The following is a 21,583-nucleotide window of genomic DNA, read 5'->3' on the forward strand; positions in this document are numbered from 1 at the left end:
CACATGGTGGTTATGGCCTTATTAAATAAAGCTTCATGTCTCCTGAAAAAAAAATTGTTTTTGCAGAGATGGAGAGATACTCTAGGCAGTACTATCACTTACATTGCACAAGACCAACCAAGGTTCAATCCCCGGGACCCCAGAGAGTCCCCTGAGCACTGACAGGAGTAATTTCTGAGTGTGGCGGCTTAGCATCAGCAGATATGAAGTCCCCACCCCCCTCAAAAATTCTTTTGCTTCACTTTAAAAAAAAAAAAAAACAGAGCTAGAGAGATAGCACAGCAGGTAGGGCATTTGCCTTGCATGCAGCCAACCTGGGTTCAATCCCCCAAGCCTGCCAGGAGTGATTTCTGAGTGCAGAGCCAGGCATAATCCCTGAAAACCACTGGATGTAAACCCCCCCAAAAAAAAAACAATAAATAAATAAGTAAATAAATAAAGGGGAAAATCCAGGCAGTGCTCAAACTATGGCCCACGGGCCACATATTGTATTTGTGTCTGTTTTGTTTCTTCATTGCAAAATAAGAAATATGCAGTGTGCATAAGAATTCGTTCATAAGTTTTGCTTTTACTAGAGTCAGACCCTCCAATGGTCTGAGGGACAGTGAACTGGCCCCCTGTTTAAAAAGTTTGAGGACCCCTGGCTTAGAGGAACCAGGGGTTCCCATAGCAAAGCCTCTGAGCTGCCTCATGGGACCCCAAATTTGTGTCTCTGCATGCCTGAGCACTACCCTGTTCCCCACTTCTGTCCTGCCCTGTCCCTGACACCGTCCACCACCACCACCACCCCTCTAGGCTGGCAGGCCCTGGAGTGCCCTGATCCACCCAAAGCAGGTGTTTCCTTTCCTCTTGCACCAGCTGTAGGGCTGCAAAGGGTGTAGGTCTTGGAACTGCCAGTACCTCTCCAGCCTTGTTTGCAGGAAATGGCCTGGAGAGGAGGGGAGGGGGGCGTGGACCTGGGATGGGGCTAGGGATTCAGGCCCCCCTCACTTCCAGAGGGCTGGATGTCACAGCTGTGGGTAACTGCTCATACCCTAGTGAAGGCCAGGGAATGTAAGCACCAGATGTGAGCGAGCTGGAAGGCAGCAGCAGGAAGAATGTGCAGAAGCTGGGTTCCCCCCACCCCAACAAAAGGAACTACTAAGAATAGTTACTTCTTTTGGACTAGGCAGCATGCACCAGCCAAGTGGGGAGAGCGCTTGCCTTGCACACAGCTGACCCAGGACAGACGGTGGTTCGAATCCTGGCATCCCATATGGTCCCCCAAACACCATCATGAGTTAATTCCTGAGTGCAGAGCCAGGAGTAACCCCTGATCATTGCTAGGTGTGGAACCCCCCCAAAAAATACAACAGCAACATATTCTTTGTTTGGGGGCTATACCCAACAGTGTTCAGGGATTACTCCTGGCTCTGTGCTCAGGGATCATTCCTGAGAAGTGCTCAGGGGACTTAGATGATGGGTGCCAGGAAGCAAATCTTGGTTAGACGCATGTAAAGCAAAGTCCTTAAGCCCTGTACTATCCTCTGACCCCTGGGAAGTGACTTAAAGGATACACACTTGTGCGTTGCTGATGGAAACGCCATAAGTTGAATCCTCAGCGGTGCAAAAATAAAAGGGGGGGGCTAAGAAAGTAAAATAAATCAAAGTCCTATGGTACAAAGGGAGACACAGAAATACATTGCAATAGACATGTGGCCCAAGTGACACAGCAGAGACAAGACAGGAGGGACCCTTGGGGTGACTTGGCCAGCATGTCCTCCTAGCTCTGGAAGCCTAACGGCCTTTTTGTTTTTGTTTGTTTGTTTGTTTGTTTGTTTGGGGGGCGCTCAGGGGTTCCTCCTGGCTCTGCGCTCAGAAATCGCTCCTGGCAGGCTCGGGGGACCATATGGGTTGTCGGAATTTGAACCACCGTCTGCCTGTCCAGGATCGGGGGGGGGGGGGGGGGCCCTAGCCGATCAAAGTCAAAAGGCCCTACCACCAGGAGTCGCTGCCTAGCACCGCTCCAGGAAGATTCCCCAAGCCCCGCTGGGTGCGCCCCCCCCCCAAAAAAAAACACCCCAAATAAATCATAATAATACCAAAGAGGAATAAATAAACCTGCTGACCTGATCGGAAACTCCTTCAGCCTGTGCCCCACGCCCGTCCTGGGTGTTTCTGATGAAGACTCGCTGGGTGCAGCCGGTCCCCCAACAGCCTCCCAAGGGTGGGGTGTACCGCAGGGCCCCCCTCTTCTCCTCTCCCCGCCGGGGCTGTCAGGCCTCGTCTCCGCTGCGCTGTCGCCGGGGACCCCTCATTAGACCGTCAGCCACACGCCCCCATGGCCGCCCCAGCGACTATTTCCAGGAGCTGAAGCTCCAGCAAGTCAGCTATTAGGGGTGACGAGTGCATGGGGCGCTGTAGGGAGTGACAACCCCCCTGAAGGTTGGGGAGCACCCTACAGAGCCTTCGGGTGGAAGGGGAAAGCAGGAGGACGCCCCCAAATCCTTCCGTCCTGCTACACGTTTCACTCCTATCCCACCATAAACACTTAAAAAAAATAAATAAATCAAGCCAGTTTCCTGCAGGAAACTCCACCCGGCTGTTCCATCCCGGGGCCATTGTCTTTGGGGGACTCCCCCAGGCTCCCCCCGACACTGTTTCCGTAGCACAAAACAGCCAGATTCCCTGCAAAAGAGGGGCTTCCACCCAGATCCCCCCCAATGTGTCCAAGAGGACCAAAGTTGGGGGAAATGTTGTCAAAGTCTAGGTACTACCCCAATACCTCCAGCCCTCACCCCCGATGCAAGCTGCAAAGATGGGGTGCAGAGGGAGCCCGAGGTCCCCAACTTGCAGAACCCCAGGCTCCCCAGATCCGATGGGGATTCGGGGAGACAGGTGGTGGAGGGGAACCCGGCGCCCTCCCTGTCTCATGGCAGCTCTCCAAGCCCAAGACAAGCAGAGTAGCGCCCCCGTCTCGCTGTGTCCCCCCACCCACCTAGAGCCGCCCGTCAGAACCCCAAGACCGAGGATCCCCCCCCCCCCCCCGCAAACTGCCGCTTTACCTGCAGTCCAGGCCCTCGCCTGCGCCCGCCCCCTCGAGGCGCCGGGACGGGTTATCAAGGCCTGGTGCCTAACTGACGGCTCGGTCAGCCAATCAAACTCCGGGAATTCCAGAACGGGCCAATGGTGAAGGCGAGGGGGCGGGGATAGAGCAAGGGGCGGGCTCCAGGAGGCTGGACTTGGAGTACTGGCATAGGCGGAGAGGCGTGTCCCAGGCCAGAGACCTTGCGCTTTTTTGGGGGTGTTTAACAGGCTTCAATTGGATCCTCAGGGGGTCTCAGGTGCCTTAGAGCTGACTGGATGAGCTACAAGAACCCCCAGATTAAAAAAAAATGAACCCCCCCCCCCCAGATTGGGACTGGAGCAAATAACACAGAGGAGAGGGTACTTGCCTTGCAGGTGGCTGGCTGCCTTGGGTTCCATCCCTGGCACCCCATATGATTCCCCTGAACTTGCCAGGAGTGATGCCTGAGTGCAGAGCCAGGAGTAGCCCCTGAGCACCGCAGGGTGTGGCTCAAAAATAAAACCCAACCAGAAGATGGAATGTTGTCTGTTTTTCTTTCAACCTGACATTTCCACTATCTAAAATAGTCATTTTCCACTATCTAACATCGAAAGATTCTTGCGATAGGACAACTGGAAGGGCGTTTGCCTTGCACGTGTCTACCCCGGGTTTGATCCTCGGCATCCCATAGGATCCTCTGAGCACTGCCAGAAGTGAATCCTGAACACAGAGCTCAGATAACCCCCAAGTATCGCTGGGTGTGGCCACAAAACAAAACAAACAGGAACAATTATAAAGATTCTCTAGGGGCCCAACATTTGCCTTGCATGTGGCAGACCTGAGTTTGATCCCTATCATCCTATAGGGTCGCCTGAGCCAGGAGTGATCCCTAAGCATAGAGCCAGGATCCCTGAGTATGTACCACCCCCAAATATTATATTACTTCTTTCTTATTTTCCTTTTTTCCCATATGTAGAAAGAAAGAAAGAGAGAGAGAAAGAGAGAGAGAAAGAAAGAAAGAAAGAAAGAAAGAAAGAAAGAAAGAAAGAAAGAAAGAAAGAAAGAAAGAAAGAAAGAAAGAAAGAAAGAAAGAAAGAAAGAAAGAAAGAAAGAAAGAAAGAAAGAAAGAAAGAAAGAAAGAAAGAAAAGAAAGAAAAGAAAGAAAGAAAGAAAATAAATAAATGAACATTAGGGCAGGAAATGGATTCTAAGTTGTCCCTCCTGGATCCAGTCTTCTAGCACTCAGGAGGAACTATATATAGGTTTGTTGAAATAAAAATAAATATCAAAAGAGCTGTCCTTCAACGCTGCCAAATAACCCCCACCCACCATAAAACAAGCAAAAATAATCGGAGAACATTGGATGTTCCGTTTGGAGTCACACCTGATATTTCTCTCCCAGTTTTGTGTTTTGAAGTTACTTGGGATGGTGCTGGGGGGACCAGGTGTGGTAGCCAGGGCTCCAGTATCCAAAGTCTTAAACTTTCTTTTTGTGTTGGCCCCAAGTTTGTGTTGTTTATTTTGACACAAACCAGCAGTGCTCAGAGCTGACTCCTGGTTCTTTGCTCCTGATGAGGTGCCAGGGATCAAACCAGGCTTGGCATCAAGGAAGGTCATGGAAGGCAAATGCCTTTTCCCCCTGGATATTCTCTCTCTCTCTCTCTCTCTCTCTCTCTCTCTCTCTCTCTCTCTCTCTCTCTCTCTCTCTCTCTCTCTCTCTCTCTCTCTCTCTCTCTCTCCCTCTCCTCTCCCTCTCTCTCTGATTCACTCTTTCTCCTCACTTTTCTCCCCCCTCTTCTGCTTTTTTAGCCACACTCAGTGGTGCTCAGGACTTACTCGTGACTTTACACTCAGGAATCACTCCTGCTGGGTTCCAAGAACCATAGGATGCAGGATGATGGAACCCTGCTCCACTGGGGTGCAAAATCCTATCTCTCCAGCCATTCTTTTCTCTTTTTTGGAGGTGCAGGAATCAGACTCAGGTCGCCTCATATAAGACATGTACTTAACCCCTGAACCCCATCTCCAGCCATGAAATGATTCTTGTTTTGTTTGGTTGCTTTTAGGGTCACACTGAAAATGTTGGGGATCCATGCGATTGTGCTTAGGGATCATTCCCCAGCAGCACTCAGGGGACCATGCAGTACTGGATATGGCCTCGGTACTCCCTCAAATAAGAATTGTACTCCAGACCTTTGAACTATCTCTCCAGCCCCAATGCATATATATGGTTAATCAAATATGTAATTAATATATATTGTATAACAATGTACGTATTGTTTTTTTATGGGGGTCATACCCGGCAGCACTCAAGGATTACTCCTGGCTCTGTGCTCAGAAATTGCTCCTGGTAGGCTTGGGGACCATATGAGATGCCGGGAATCGAATCCAGGTTTATTCTGGGTTGTCTGCATGCAAGGCAAATGTCCTACCGCTGTGCTATCTCTCTGGCCCCTGTATATTGTTTTTAGGGGTCACATCCAACAATGTTCAGGGCTGACTCCCAACTCTTCGCTCAGGTTCACTCCTGGTGATGCTCAGGGGACTCTATGGGATGCCAAGGAATGAATCTGGGTTAGCTGTATGCAAGACAAGCAACTTCCCCGCTGTGCTATCTCTTCTGCCAGTCCCTATGGTGTTTTTTTTCTTTTTTTTATTTGTTTGGTTTTTTGGGGGTCCACACCCAGCAGCTCTCAGGGGTTACTCCTGGCTGTCTGCTCAGAAATAGCTCCTAGCAGGCACGGGGGACCATATGAGTTGCCGGGATTCGAACCATCCACCTTAGGTCCTGGGTCGGCTGTGCTATCTCTCCGGCCCCATTTTTTTTTAATTATTTCTTGAGGGAGTTGAACTCATGCTGGGGTCATGGGCTGTTTTAAGCACACAGTGATTCACAGATCAGGCCCCAGCACCCAGGAATTATCCGGCTTCATGTCAGTGTGTGAGTCGAAGAAATCCAGCTGTGAGAAGAATCACCCCACATCTGGCTTGTTCTCAGCAACACCAAAGCCTTTCCAGGGAATCTGACTCAATTACTGCTGCCCCTTCACCCTGCAAAATCATTCCCCAAGCAGGACTCTTGGTGCTTTGTTTGTTTGTTTGTTTTTGGGCCACACTTAGTGGCACTCAGGGCTTATTCTTGGAATCCCTCCTGGCAGGCTCAGGGGACCATATGGGATGCCAGGGATCGAACCCAGGTCAGTTTCATGCAAGGCAAAAGCTCTACCTACTGTGCTATCACTGCAGCCTCTTTTGTTGGGGTTTTGTTTTGTCTTGGTTAGGTTTTTTTGGGGGGGGATTATTTTGGGTACCACACCCTGCAGTGATCAGGAGTGACTCCTGGCTCTCAGGGATCACTCCTGGTAGTGCTTGGGGGATCTGATGGGAGGCCAGTTATCAAACCCTGGTCGGTTGCATGCAAGGCAAATGCTGTCCCCACTGTGTTTATTATTCTGCTCACAGGAATCCTTTTTATTTTATTTTTTGTTTTGTTTTGGGCCACACCCAGCAGTGCTCAGGGGTTACTCCTAGCTCTGCACTCAGAAGTCACTCCTGGCAGGCTTGGGGACCATATGGGATGCCAGAATCAAATCAGGTCTGTCCTGGGTTGGCTACGTGCTGGGCAAACACCCTACTGGTGTGCTATAGCTCCGACCCAGGAATCCTTTTTAAATATTATTATTATTGGAGCTAGAGAGATAGCATGGAGGTAAGGTGTTTGCCTTTCATGCAGAAGGTCATCAGCTTGAATCCTGGCATCCCGTATGGTCCCCCGTGCCTGCCAGGAGCAATTTCTGAGCATGGAGCCAGGAGTAATCCCTGAGCACTGCCGGGTGTGACCCAAAAACCTGTTCCTAATGCAGTCATCAGGCATTCAATGTTCCAACAGCCATCCCATTAGATCAGTAAGTAGTATTTTAAACACTTTTTCTGCCCCTCACTGGTGTGCTGGGTATTTTCTGGGCTCTGGTTGGTACCAGCTGAGTCTTCTTTATTCCTGTCCCTACTCTCGGAGCTTGGATGTCTCTATGCAACTTTCCTATCAGATTCACCCCAACTATTTCCTCTGGGCAATTGGAGAACCGACTTCTGTGATGGGGAGTTGCTTCAAAGGCCTGAGGCAGAGCCTTATGTGTGTGTTCAGTTCCCAGCACCCCCTGGTTCCCTGAGCACCAAGCCTGGAATCACTCCAATCCCTGATGAGCCCCCTAGAATGAGTCACAACTCACCAAAAAGTTACCACAGGAAGGTGAAGAAACAGGACAGGGGTCAAGTGCTGGCCTTGCATGCAGGAAGAGTTCAGTCTCCAGCACCCCAGAGGGTCCCCCGGATACCACCAGGAGTGATCCTTGAGCACACAGTCAGGAATGATCCCTGAACTGCAATAGGTGTAGGTCAAATGCTCCCCTTTAAAAAATAAATAAGTGGGCCCGGAGAGATAGCACAGCGGTGTTTGCCCTGCAAGCAGCCGATCCAGGACCAAAGGTGGTTGGTTCGAATCCCGGTGTCCCATATGGTCCCCTGTGCCTGCCAAGAGCTATTTCTGAGCAGACAGCCAGGAGTAACCCCTGAGCACCACCGGGTGTGGCCCAAAAACCAAAAATAAATAAATAAATAAATAAATAAATAAATAAATAAATAAATAAATAAGTGGGCCTGGAGAGATAGCACAGCCGGGTGTGGCCCAAAAACAAAAACAAAAAATAAATAAATAAATAAGTACGGGGCCCAGAGAGATAGCACAGCGGCGTTTGCCTTGCAAGTAGCCGATCCAGGACCAAAGGTGATTGGTTTGAATCCCGGTGTCCCATATGGTCGCCCGTGCCTGCCAAGAGCTATTTCTGAGCAGACAGCCAGGAGTAACCCCTGAGCAATGCCGGGTGTGGCCCAAAAACCAAATAAATAAATAAATAAATAAATAAGTAGGGGCCGGAGCCATAGCAGAGCGGTAAGGCGTTTGCCTTACATGCAGCCAACACAGGTTGAACAGTGGTTCGAATCCCGGCATTCCATATAGTCCTCTGAGCCTGCCAGGAGTGACTTCTGAGTGCAGAGCCAGGAATGACCCTTGAGCATCCCGGGTATGACCCAAAAACCAAAAAAATAAATAAATAAAAATAAAAATAAAATAAGTAGGGGTCCAGAGAGATAGCACAGTGGAAGGGCATTTGCCTTGCACGCAGCCAACCCAGGACAGACCTTCTATCCCAGGCATCCCATATCATCCCCCGAGCCTACTAGAAGCAATTTCTGAGTGCAGAGCCAAAGGTAACCCCTGAGAACTGCCGGTGTGACTAAATAAATAAATAAATAAATAGGGTCTGGAACGATAACACAATGGAAAAGGCATTGCCTTGCACATAGTCAGCCTGGGTTCGATTCTCGGCATCACATAGGTTCCCTGAGCCTGCCAGGAGTGTTGTTGAGCACAGAGCCAGGAGTAAGCCCTGAGCACCACCAGGTGTGGCTTCAGCAGAAAAGAATTTAAATTAGAAAAGAAGGGACGGGGGGCCGGGCGGTGGCGCTAAAGGTAAGGTGCCTGCCTTGCCTGTGCTAGCCTTGGATGGACCACGGTTCGATCCCCCGGTGTCCCATATGGTCCCCCAAGCCAGGAGCAACTTCTGAGCACATAGCCAGGAGTAACCCCTGAGCGTTACCGGGTGTGGCCCAAACACACAAAAAAAAAAACAAAAAAAAAAAAACAAAAAAAAAAAAAAGAAAAGAAGGGACGAGAGCTATAGCACAGTGGTTGGGCGTTTGCCTTGTATGTGGCCAACGCAGGACAACAGACAGTGGTTCAATTCCCAGCATCGCATATGATCCCCGAGCCAAACAAACAAACAAAATAAATAAATAAATAAATTAGAAAAGAAATAAAAGAAAGTTTGAGGGGCCAGAATGGTAGCACAGCAGTAGGGTGCTTGCCTTTCATGCGCTGACCAAGGACAGACCTCGGTTAGATCCTCAGTGTCCCATATGGTCCCCCAAGACAAGAGCGATTTCCGAGCATATAGCCATGAATAACCCCTGAGCATCACCGGGTGTGTCCCCCCCCCCACCAAAAAAAGGAAAGTTTTAAAATTCTAGAAAATTTCAGCCTAGGCCTGGGAAAAATATGTTAGCTGGATGGGGCCGGTGCCTCATTGTGTGTCCATAAGTGAAGGTTCCTGAAGTTGAGCACTAACAGGAGTATGTCCCCAAAACAAAAGAAAACAACCAAAAGAAAAATAAATAAAAGCAAGAAAGAATTGGGCCAGAGTGGTAGCACAGCCGTAGGGTGTTTGCCTTGAAAGTGGCTGACAGGGCTCGAAGAGATAGCACAGCGGCGTTTGCCTTGCAAGCAGCTGATCCAGGACCAAAGGTGGTTGGTTCGAATCCCGGTGTCCCATATGGTCCCCCGTGCCTGCCAGGAGCTATTTCTGAGCAGACAGCCAGGAGTAACCTCTGAGCACTGCCGGGTGTGGCCCAAAAACCAAAAGAAAAAAAAAAAGAAAGTGGCTGACCAAGGATGGTTCCCAGGCATCCCAGATAGTCCCCAGAACCTGCCAGGAGCAATTTCTTTTTTCTTCTTTTTTTTTTCTTTTAGGAACGATATTATATATATAGGTTTTAGGGTCATACCAGGCAACCCTCAGGGGTCACTCCTGGCTCTACGCTCAGAAATTGCTCCTGGCAGGCTCAGGGGACCATATGGGATGCTGGGATTGAACCACTGTCCTTCGGCATGCAAAGCAAAACCCTACCTCCAGTGGGTTATTCCTGGCTAAGCGCTCAGAAATTGCCCGAACCGCGGTCCTTCCTTGGCTAGCAAGGCAGACAGACACCTTACCTCGCTGGCCCCCCTATGACCGATTTCTAAATGCAGAGCCAGGAGTAACCCTAGAGGGACGTCGGGTGTGGCCCCCAAACAAAACAACAACAACAATAGAAAGAAAGAAAGAAAGAAAGAAAGAAAGAAAGAAAGAAAGAAAGAGAGAGAGAGAGAGAGAGAGAGAGAGAGAGAGAGAGAGAGAGAGGGAGGGAGGGAGGGAGGGAGGGAGGGAGGGAGGGAGGGAAGGAAGGAAGGAAGGAAGGAAGGAAGGAAGGAAGGAAGGAAGGAAGGAAGGAAGGAAGGAAGGAAGGAAGGAAGGAAGGAAGGAAGGAAGGAAGGAAGGAAGGAAGGGAAGGAGGGAGGGAGAGAGAGAAAGAAAAAAGAAAGAGAAAGAAAGAAAGAAAGAAAGAAAGAAAGAAAGAAAGAAAGAAAGAAAGAAAGAAAGAAAGAAAGAAAGAAAGAAGGAAGGAAGGAAGGAAGGAAGGAAGGAAGGAAGGAAGGAAGGAAGGAAGGAAGGAAGGAAGGAAGGAAGGAAGGAAGGAAGGAAGGAAGGAAGGAAGGCAAGTAATTACCAAATTGGAGGAAAAGGGGGCAAGTGAGAGTCAGTAAACTCCTCTCTGGGCTAGAACATGGCTTTGATTGCTAAAGCCCCAGGTTATTCAATCCCTTGTAATAATCAGTTTTCTGAGCACTAAGCCAGGAGTAGTCTCAGGCACCCACCAGTACAAAACACAAAATCAAAGGGTTACTATTATTATTTTGGTTTTGAGGCCACACCTGGTGGTGCTCAGGAGTCACTCCTTGCTGGGCCGGGAATGGAACCCAGGTCAGTCATGTGCAAGCTAAGTACCCCCCCCCCCCAATCTGTGCTCTCGCTCTGTCCTTTCCCTTCCTGGGTTATTGTTTTCTTTTTCTTTTTTTTTTTTTTTTGGTTTTTGGGCCACACCCGGTAACACTCAGGGGTTACTCCTGGCTATGCGCTCAGAAGTCGCTCCTGGCTTGGGGGACCATATGGGACGCCGGGGGATCGAACCGCTGTCCGGCTGTCCGTCCTAGGCTAGCGCAGGCAAGGCAGGCACCTTACCTCTAGCGCCACCGCCCGGCCCCCTGTTTTCTGTTTTGTATTTTTTGGGGGGCCAACCCAGCAGTGCTCAGGGCTGACTCCTGGCTCTATGCTCAGGAATCACTCCTGGTGAGTGATTTGGGGTACTGAGAATCCAAGTAAGACAATTGCCTTCATTCCTCTGCTATCTTGCAGAACCTAAATGTATTTCTTTCTCTAGTTCAGGTGCTGAGGATGGAACCCAGCCTTCTTTGTTTGTTTTGTTTTGGGGCCACACCCAGCAGTGTTCAGGACTTACTCCTGGCAGTGCTTGGAGGACCATATGGGATCCCGGGGATCAAACCCTGGGTAGGCCGAGTGCCAAGCAAACACCCTACCCACTGTGCTATCGCTCAGGCCCAACATCTCCCACAACTGAGCCAACCCAAAATCGTGTTGTCTTTTCCTCTCAGGAACTCCCCATGAGGAAATATTCCTTCCGCACCCAATTGCACAATTCAAACTGTTTGTTCCCCCAGTTTCCTACAGCTGCAGCTCAGAAATGGTTCCGCCAGCCCAGTCTGCTGTCGTCTCCAAGGCCAGCAGATGGGGGGCTAGTGTAGCAGGCAGAGAGGAGGTGGGGTGGGGTAGGGGGGTCTGGATAGATAGTACCAAAATTAAGGCAGCCAATCCCAGTTTGATTTCCAGCACCCCATAGGGTCCCAGACCAGAATAAGCCCTAAGTATCTCCAGTGGTGGCCTCAAACCCCAAAGGCAAACAAAGCAGATGGGGGTATGAGGGGTAAGTGAGACCTTTGATAGGACCCAGATGTTTTTCTGTCCTTACAGGAAGCTCGTGGATAATTTTTGTTTTATTTTCTTTTTTATTGTTTTTGTTTTGTTTTGTTTTTGTTTGTTTGTTTGGGGGCCACACCCAGTGGCATTCAGGGGTTACTCCTGGCTCTGCGCTCAGAAGTAACTCCTGGCAGGTTCAGGGAACCAGATAGGATGCTGGGATTGAACCCTGGTCGACTGTGTGCAAGACCTACCCACTGTGCTATCGCTTTGGCCCCTATTTTTGTTCTTGGGCACACTCAGCAGTGCTCAGGGCTGACTCCTGGCTTTGTACTCAAGGATCTATTTGAGAGGTGCTCAGGGGACCCTATGAGCTGCTGAGGATCTTACCCAGGTCTGCCTTGTTCTAGGCAAGCACCCTGACCTCGGTGGATTCTTTGTCTCTCCTGGGGTATCTTACCAAATACCTCTTCTTCTGTCCTCTCTTTGGTGGGGTGACAAGTGGATCATTTCTATCAGAAAATATTGCTGTCTGAGCAATACCACAGTGAGGAGGGCATTTGCCTCGCATGCGGCCAGTCTGGGTTCTATACCCAACATGCCATATGATCCCCCCAAGCCTGCAAAGAGCGATTTCTGAGCACAGAGACAGGAGTAACCCATGAGCGCCACCAAGTGAAACCTACCACCCTCCCCCCAAAAAAGACAAAACAGGGCAGGAGAGATAGCACAGGGATTAACGCGTTTACCTTATTTCTGTGTGGATTCTTTACTATTTTCTTTTTGGAAGGAGTTTCACCCTGCAATGTTGAGGAATTTCAGGGATCACTCCTGGTGGTGCTCAGGGGATCCTCTGGAATGTTGGGGATCAGATCTGGGTCAGCTCCGTGCAAAACAAATGCCCCACTTGCTGTGCCATCACTCAGCCCCTAGAGTGTGGATTCTTATTTGGGAGGGGTTCCACATCCGTTGATGCTCAGGAGTTACTCCTGGCTATGCGCTCAGAAATTGTTACTGGCTTGGGGGACCATATGGGATGCCGGGGAATCGAACTGCGGTCCATCCTAGGCTAGTGCTTGCAAGGCAGACGCCTTACCTCTAGCGCCACCACTCTGGCCCAGCATGTGGATTTTTTTTTTGGCCACACCCGTTTGATGCTCAGGGGCTACTCCTGGCTAAGCGCTCAGAAATCGCCCCTGGCTTGGGGGGACCATATGGGACGCTGGGGGATCGAACCGCAGTCGCTATCTTTCCTTGGCTAGCGCTTGCAAGGGAGACACTTTACCTCTAGCTCCACCTTCCCGGCCCCAGCATGTGGATTTTTAATGACATTGGTTGCTTAGTTGGTTTTGGTTGGGGGCCACAATTTATGGTATTCAGGGGTTATTCCTGGTTCTGTGTTCAGGGATCGTGCCTGGTGGGGCTCAGGGGACCATATTGGGTGCCAGGAATGAAACCTGGGTCTGGGGCCAGAGCAGTGGCACAGGCGGTAGGGAGTTTGCCTTGCATGCGCTAACCTAGGACGGATCAAGGTTGGATCCCCTCGGCATTGCCCGAGCAAAGGACAATTTCTCAGCGTCACCGGGTGTGGCCCCAAAACCAAAAACGGCAGCAACAATAACAAAAAACCTGGGTCAACTGAGTGCAAGGCCAGCGCCCTCCCTGCTATTCTTGCTGAGGCTTGATTGAAGAGTCCAGAGGCAGGAAGAGAGGGAAGGAAGGAGCGAGCCAGCAGCTTCTGAGACTCGAGAACACCCAGGAAGCTCTGGTGAGCCACTTCCAGTACCTTTAGCCAGTTCAAGAGTCCCTGGGCAATCTCCTCACATCACCCCACCTCCTTCTGGAATGTGGAGGGCCACCCCCAAAGCTGAACCTGCTCTTTTCTGTCTACACCTCCAGGCTGAAGATTTCAGAGCTGACAGCCCTGAGTTAGGGCCTTTTAGCTTTCTTTGGGGGCTACTCCCTGTGATGTTCAGAAGTTACTCCTGGCTCTGTGCTCAGGAATCACTCCTAGCAGTATATGGGGGACCCTATGGGATGCTGGAAATTGAACCTGGATCAGCTGCGTGCAAGGCAAAAGCCCTCCTCCTTGTATGATTGCTCCAACCCTGAACCTGAATAGAGTACTTTGAAGAGTCATAAAACTTCCTTTCCGGGCCGGAGAGAGCGTGGAGGTAAGGTGTTTGCCTTGAATGCAGAAGGTCCATTGTTCAAATTCCACTATCCCATATGGTCCCCTGAGCCTGCCAGGAGTGATTTCTGAGCATAAAGCCAGAGTAACCCCTGAGCACTGCCGGTATGACCCAAAAACCAAAAAAAGAAAAAAACAAAAAAAAACAAACAAACATCCTTTCCCTGAGAGATAGCACAGCAGTAGGACGTTTGCCTTGCACGCAGCCAAACCCAGGATGGACGGTGGTTTGAATCCCAGCAACCCATATGGTCCCCCAAGCCTGCCAGGAGCAACTTCTCAGCACAGAGCCAGGAGTAACCCCTGAGTGCTGCCAGGTGTGACCCAACCCCCCCAAAAAAACAACAACAACAACAACAAAAAACTCCCAAGTGGAGAGGTGGTGCAGTGGTAGGGCATTTGCCTTGTATGGAGCTGACCTGGACAGACTGCAGTTCGATCCCCTGCAGTCCCATATGGTTCCCCAAGCCAGGAGCAATTTCTAAGCGCATAGCCAGGAGTACACCCTGACCATCACCGGGTGTGCCCCCCCAAAAAAAAAACAAAAACAAACAAAAACCCTTCCCTTCCTGGTGCTGAACCCATAGTACAGAGAGGAGGGCAGTTGCCTTTTATGCAGCCAAATGAGTTCGACCCCCAGGATCCCATAGCATCCTCCAATGCCCCCCCACCAGGAGTGAATCCTGAGTGAAGAGACAGGGAATAACCCCTGAGCATCGCCGGGTTTGGCCCCACCAAAAAGAAAACTTACCTTTCTGGGCTGAAGTCATAGTACAGCAGGAAGGGCACTTGACTTGCACAGGGTCAACCCAGGCCCAATCCCCAATAATGATAGGGTCCCCAAATTTCCACCAGGGAGTGACCACTGAGCACAGAACCAGGAATCAGTTCAGAGCACCGAGTGTCCCCCCCTATAAAATATCAACAACAAGAATAACCTTTTGTCCTTGAGCTAGTTTCTCCACCCTCTTTTCCCAGATTCCTGAGAACATTCTGAAACGTTTTTTTACATCAATCCACCCCCATCATTCAAATCACTATCCACTTTAAGTTGGAATGATTTGCAACCAACACCATGCTGGATCTAGGTCCCCCTTTTTTGGGTGGGTGAGCTAGGGAAACCATGCAGTGCTGGGTATCTCATGTGAGAAAACTCCATTCAGATCTCTGAGCCCTCCCCAGCCCAGTCAGGAGAAAGTGAAAACATCTGGAAGCAGAAGCACGAAATAGCACAAGTGGGGAGAGAACTTGCCTTGCATGTGGCCAACCCGGGTTCGATCCCTGGCATCCATTAGGTTCCCAGGAGCACCAGGAGTGATTTCTGAGTGCAGAGCCAGGAATCATCCCTAATCACAGCAGGGTGTGTCCCTTAAAAAATGGGGGCTGGAGCGATGGCGCAAGCGGCAGAAAGTCTGCCTGGCATTCGCTGACCTAGAATGGACCATGGTTCGATCCCCCCGGCGTCCCATACAGTCCCCAAAGCCAAGAGCGATTTCTGAGCGCATAGCTAGGAGTAACCCCTGAGCGGCACTGGGGGTGGCCCAAAAAAAACAAAAAACAAAAACAAACACACTGACTCTTCTGATAACGAGCCTTGAATTCTGGTGACAGAAGCAGCGAGTTTGAGTTTTGTCAGCCCATGGGTCTTGGGACTAGGTGGGAAACGAGTGTATGCTGCTGTCACCTCGTGGTAGATCCTTGCTATGACAACCATACCGTGCCCAGTTCTGCAGAGTAATTTTTTTGGGGGGAGGGATTTGGGTCATGCTGAGCGGCATTCAAGGGTTACTTCTGGCTCTGCACTTAGAAATTGCTCCTGACAGGCTTGGGGGACCAAATGGGATGCCGGAAATTGAACCTGAGTCCGTCCTGTTTTGGCCGCGTGCAAGGCAAATGCCCTACCACTGTGCTATTGCTCTGGCCCATCTGCAAAACAACTTCTAGTTAAAATGCTCACATAGCTAAAGCTTCGGAGGGTGTGTGCATCTGTCTGTTTATCTGTGTCTGTGTGTGTCCTTTTTCTCCTGGAGTTGAATGGAGAAATTGAACCAGAATAAACTAGAGTGGAAGGCAAGTGCCTTAATCCCAATCCTACATCCCTACCCATGACCCATTCCCATCGATTTTATCATCTAAAATTTTATGCTTTGGGGTCAGCGAGATAGCACAGGGATAGGGCGTTTGCCTTGCACACTACCAACCCAGGACGAACCTGGTTTGATTCCCTGTATCCTAGATGGTCCCCCGAGCATGCCAGGAGCGATGTCTGAGCGCAAAGCCAGGAGTAACCCTTGAGCACCGCTGAGTGAGGCCCCCAAACAAGACAAACAAAAAATAAATAAAATTTTATGTTTTTTGGGGGGCCTGAGAGATAGGACAGGAGGAAGGGTGTTTACCTTATACCTGACAAAAACTGGTTTTGATCCTTGGCATTCCACATGGTCTCCCAAGCCCACCAGGAGTCAGCATGAACACTGCTGGGTATTGTCCCACCACCCCAAAAAAGGTTCATACTTGGTTATATGTTTTACCCATTTTCTTTTCCTTTGGAACTAGGATGGCGCTGCGCCCAGCAGTACTAGGGATATAAGGGCTGCACCTAATGGTAATCAGGGTTCAGTGCTGGGGCTCAGACGAGGGTTGACTCCATGTTAAACATCCCAAGCCTCTTTGGGGCCCCAATCTGCTTATTTTCTCCATATACCATATTCCAACTTGTTGTGTATGTAAATATTTTGGGGGATTACTATGTTGCTCACCCTAAACTGATTAGGTGATTGTGCCCTACCCTAGGGTGTGACCTGGCATTCTGCCCCCACCCTAGGGTAGGACCTGATTCTGCTTTCACCATTGGTTGGTATCTGATCCCACCATTGGGTGGGACCTGATTCTGGAGTATAAAAACAGGAGTCTGTGGAAGGCCGGAGGCTTTTGGCTGGCTGGAACTGAATCTGAGTCTTTGGACTTCAGTTTTGTCCATCCGAATAAAGCAAATATTTCCACGAGCCTGATCGTCTGCGAGCTGTTTACCCGCTGTTTCACCTCAGAACCGTGGGCTAGACAGGGTGGCAGATGCGTGCTCGAGCTGGAAGAAAAGGGCCTCATTCTCCATCCCACCATCAGTCAACCTCTTCAGGGGCTGACCTGCTACACCAACTAAATCCACAGCATTCTACTTATGGGTTTTTTTTTTGTTTGTTGTTGTTGGTTTTTTTGTTTTGGGGTCACACCCGGCAGCACTCAGGGGCTACTCCTGGCTCTACGCTCAGAAATCATTCCTGGCAGGCTCGGGGGACCACATGGGATGCTGGGATTCGAACCACTGTCCTTCTGCATGGAAGGCAAACGCCCTACTTCCATGCTATCTCTCCGCCTTGTCTACTCAATTATTTTTGTTTGTTTGTTTTGGGGACATACCAGCCATGCTCAGGGCTTATTCCTGGCTTTAACCTATGGATCACTGGGCCCGGGGGACCATTTGGGATGCCAGGAATTGAATCCAGGTTATCTGCATGCAAAGCAAATGCCCTATCTGCTATACTATTTCTTCTTCTTCTTCTTCCTCTTCCTCCTCCTCCTCCTCCTCCTCCTCCTCCTCTTCTTCTTCTTCTTCTTCTTCTTCTTCTTCTTCTTTTTCTTCTTCTTCTTCTCTTCTTCTCTCACACATACACATCTCTCTTTTTCTCTCATCTCTCTCTTGCCTCCCCTCATATTACTTTCTAGTGAGGTTCAAATAAAGTCATATTATTCCATTTCTACTACCTGTGTTTGTTTTTTATTTCCCTTATATACCTCTCATCCAGGGTATCTCTGCACCATTACAACTTCCTCACTGCCAGTGCAGGCCGGAAAATGCCTCAGTGCCTGGCATTTGTGAAAGGGCCAGAGAACTGTTAAACAGGAAGGGCACTTGGCTCACCTGGGTTTGATCCCAAGCATCCCATATGATCTCCCAAGCATCAACAAGTAATCCTGGTTACTCCTGGCTGACTCAGGATCATTTCCTGGTGCCTTTGGAACGATCCTTGAACGAAGAGCCAAGAGTAAGCTCTGAGTATCCTTAGGTGTGGGCCACAAACAAAAACAAAAAAAAAAAAAAAAAAACAGAAAACAACCAGTATGAAAAAACTCAGGTGCCCCGTCCATCCTGGGGAAGGGCCGCCAGGAGGCGCGCAAGAGCCAGAAGTTGGGACCTAATTAAAAATAAGCGCTCGGTTCGGCCAACAGAGGGCGCTACTCCTCCATTCAAATCCTGAGGATGGGAAGTTTGAGATGGAAGTTAGGACTTCTCCAATGTTGTCGTCTTTCTACAAAAATGTTTCCGAAAATTTGCACCTCTGGAGATATAGTTCAACGGGTAGGGCACTTCTATGCACGCAGCCAACCCAGGTTTGACCCCTCCATCATCATATAATCATATATATATATAACATATAATATATAATAATATAATATATAATAATATATATAATATAATATAATATATGATATATAAATATTATATATACTATATACTATATATTATATATATGTTATATAATATATATAATAATCAGGAGTAACTCCTGATTATTGCTTGGTGTAAAGAAAAAAAATCTAGGGGCTGGAGTGGTAGCATAGGAGTAAGGCGCTTGCCTTGCACGCAGTGGACCTGGAACAAACCCGAGTTCGATTCCTGGAATCCCATATGATCCTCCGAGCCTGCAGGAGCGACCTCTGAGCGCAGAGCCAGGAGTAACCCCTGAGCACCAAGGGTGGCCCAAAAAACAAAAACCAAAAATAAATTGAGGCTGGAGAGATAGTCCATCTAGTAGGGCACTTGCCTTGCATGCAGCTGACCTAGGTTTGATCCTCAGTACCCCATAGGCTCCCACAAGCCACAGAGCCAGGAGAAATTCTTAAGCACTGCCTAGTGTGACCCACCACACACAAAAAAATTAGCAGGTACCTTTTAAAACATTTCCCTTTTTTGTTTGTTTTTTAGATTTTTCAAGGGGGGGCACACCCGTGATGCTTAGTGGTTACTCCTGGCTATGTGCTCAGAAATCACTCCTGGCTTGGGGAACAATATGGGATGCCAGGGGATCGAACCATGGTCCATCCTAGATCAGCTGCGTGCAAGGCAAATCAAATGCCTTACAGCTGCACCACCACTCTAGCCCCAACATTTCTCCCCCCCCCCTTTTCCCCCCTTCCCCAACATTTCCCTTTTTTGGGGGGGGGGGTCCACCCACAGCTCTTCTGGCAGGCTCGGGGGACTATATGGGATGCTGGGATTCAAACCACTGTCCTTCTGCATATAAGGCAAACACGCCTTACTTCCTTGCTATCTCCCTGGCCCCCATTTCCCTTTTTTTTTTTAATGGTGGGGCAGTGCTCAGGGCTTTCTTATGGCTTTGCACTCAGAGATTATTCTTAGTGGACTCAAGGACCATGTAAGTTTGACCTAGCTCAAACCTGGGTCTGTTGCATGCAAGGCAAGGGCTCTTCCTGCTGTACGATTACTCTGACCCCTTAGAACCTATTTTTTGTTTGTTTGTTTGTTTGTTTGCTTGCTTGTTTGTTTTGGGACCACACTAGGCAGAGCTCAGGGGTTACTCCTGGCTCTGCACTCAGAAATTACTCTTGGCTGGCTCAGGGAACTACCGTATTTTCCGGCGTATAAGATGACTTTTTAGACAAAAAAAAAAAAAAGTCAACCGAAAATCGGGGGTCGTCTTATACGCCAAGTATAACCCAAAAATGTTTCATATGCCGCTAGACAAAAATATTGCCACAAAACAAATTTTCCAACTCGATACTGCACCAATCACTGCAAGGCTGCTCGGACCTCCTCTCTAACTCAGCCAATCCAAGCAGGCTTTTGATGCATGCAAATTATACAGTGTTCTGGACCCGAATCTACACTGTCAAAAGTCTGCTCAGATTGGCCAGAGTCAGAGAGGAAGTCTATTACAGTAGAACCTTTGAATCTTTGCTTGTTGTGATTGGCTCACTGTGGGTGGGACATTACCACAGGAACACATGCAGCACAGGAACGTTCTGTCTGATACAGCGAATAGAGGCCTAAACCTATGTTTTAACTGCAAAATTAGGGGGTCGTCTTATACACCGGAAAATACAGTATATGGGACACCAGGGATCAAACCGGGGTGAGCAGCGTGCAAAGTAAATGCCCTCCCTGTTGAGCCATCGCTCTGTCCCACCTTAGAACCTATTTTGAAAAGCAAGGGGGGAAAGAGAGAGAGAGAGAGAGAGAGAGAGAGAGAGAGAGAGAGAGAGAGAGAGAGAGAGTTCAACAGGTAAGGCACTTGCCTTTCAACCTAGCAAACTGAGCTCAAACATCACATGCCAGAGACCTGGATTGGACATGGTTCCCCTAAGCATGGCTGGGAGTGATCCCCCAGCATGGAGCTGAGAGTACTTAGCCCCTGAGCAGGGCTGGACGTGATTCAAACACTGAAGCTAGAAAGGAGGAAGGAAAGCCGACATCACTTTCCAAGACAGAACAAAAGAGCTGCAACTGGTTAGGTCACGTTGCAAAGATGAACCCGGTTCATGCAAGAATGTTTAAATGATGCCAGATTGGCAAGCCTGCTGGCCTTTGACATAACTCTTTACCGACATTGCTTGGTCATACATTGTCATGCCAGTCTCTGTGGGTCCCCTCCTGACCAGGGCAGCCTGCCTTGGAATTACAAAGGGAACTTTACCTTTGACCCAGTAACTGGGTTTTGGGAATCCACCCAAGCTGTCCAGTGGCCCAGGTACAAAACAACAGCTAAAGGCTGGAGACACAAAGTGGTGGCAGAGAAGGCGCTTCTCAGCTGACCCCAATTCTTTCCCGAGCACCACTTAAGATCCCCTAGGAGTGATGCCTGAGCACAGAGGCAGAGGGGCTGTGGCCCTAAAACCAAAATAACCACAGTGCCTGTATTCAGCCAGTTGACCCAATTCTCCAACATACTTTATGTGACTCTAGTCTTGGGTTTGTTTGGGGATCATGCTTAGGGCTCAATCCCACCTTTTACTCAGGGATCACTCTGGCCCTACTTATTAACAACATTCTAGGGGCTGGAGAGATAGTCCTGTAGATGCGCTGACCCCGGTTTGATCCCAGGCATCCAATAGGGTCCCATGCACCCACCAGGAGTGGTTCCTGAGTGCAGAGGCAGGAGTAACCCCTGATCACCCCCAGATGTGAACCAAATGCCAATATGTACTATATTTTCTGGTGTATAAGATGACATTTTTGTTTGTTTTGGGTCACACCTGGCAGCACTCAGGGGTCACTCTTGGCTCTAGACTCAGAAATCACTCCTGGCAGGCTCAAGGGATCATATGGGATGCTGGGATTCAAACCACTGACCTTCTGCATGCAAGGCAAAGGCATTACCTCCATGCTATCTCTCTGGCCCTCCAAGATGACTTTTTTTTTTTTTTTTGGTTTTTGGGTCACACCTGGCAGTGCTCAGGGGTTATTCCTGGCTCCAGGCTCAGAAATTGCTCCTGGCAGGCACAGGGGACCATATGGGGCGCCGGGATTCGAACCGATGACCTCCTGCATGAAAGGCAAACGCCTTACCTCCATGCTATCTCTCCGGCCCCCGACTTTTTTTTTTTAATTTGGTTTTTGGGCCACACCCGGCAGTGCTCAGGGGTTACTCCTGGCTGTCTGCTCAGAAATAGCTCCTGGCA

General features: G+C 49.4%; 1 protein-coding gene across 1 annotated transcript in view; it reads right to left on the reverse strand.

The window, feature by feature from the left end:
* Positions 1-16,955, reverse strand: part of NDUFA7 (NADH:ubiquinone oxidoreductase subunit A7) — a 32,837-nt gene extending 15,882 nt beyond the window's left edge. Inside the window, exon 1 of the mRNA XM_049789477.1 lies at positions 16,948-16,955. The gene's annotated coding sequence lies outside the window, so the exon portion shown is untranslated. The remainder of the gene's footprint in view (positions 1-16,947) is intronic.
* Between the last annotated feature and the right edge of the window lie 4,628 nt (positions 16,956-21,583).

The sequence above is a fragment of the Suncus etruscus genome, chromosome 15, assembly GCF_024139225.1.
Source record: "Suncus etruscus isolate mSunEtr1 chromosome 15, mSunEtr1.pri.cur, whole genome shotgun sequence".
NCBI lineage: Eukaryota > Metazoa > Chordata > Mammalia > Eulipotyphla > Soricidae > Suncus > Suncus etruscus.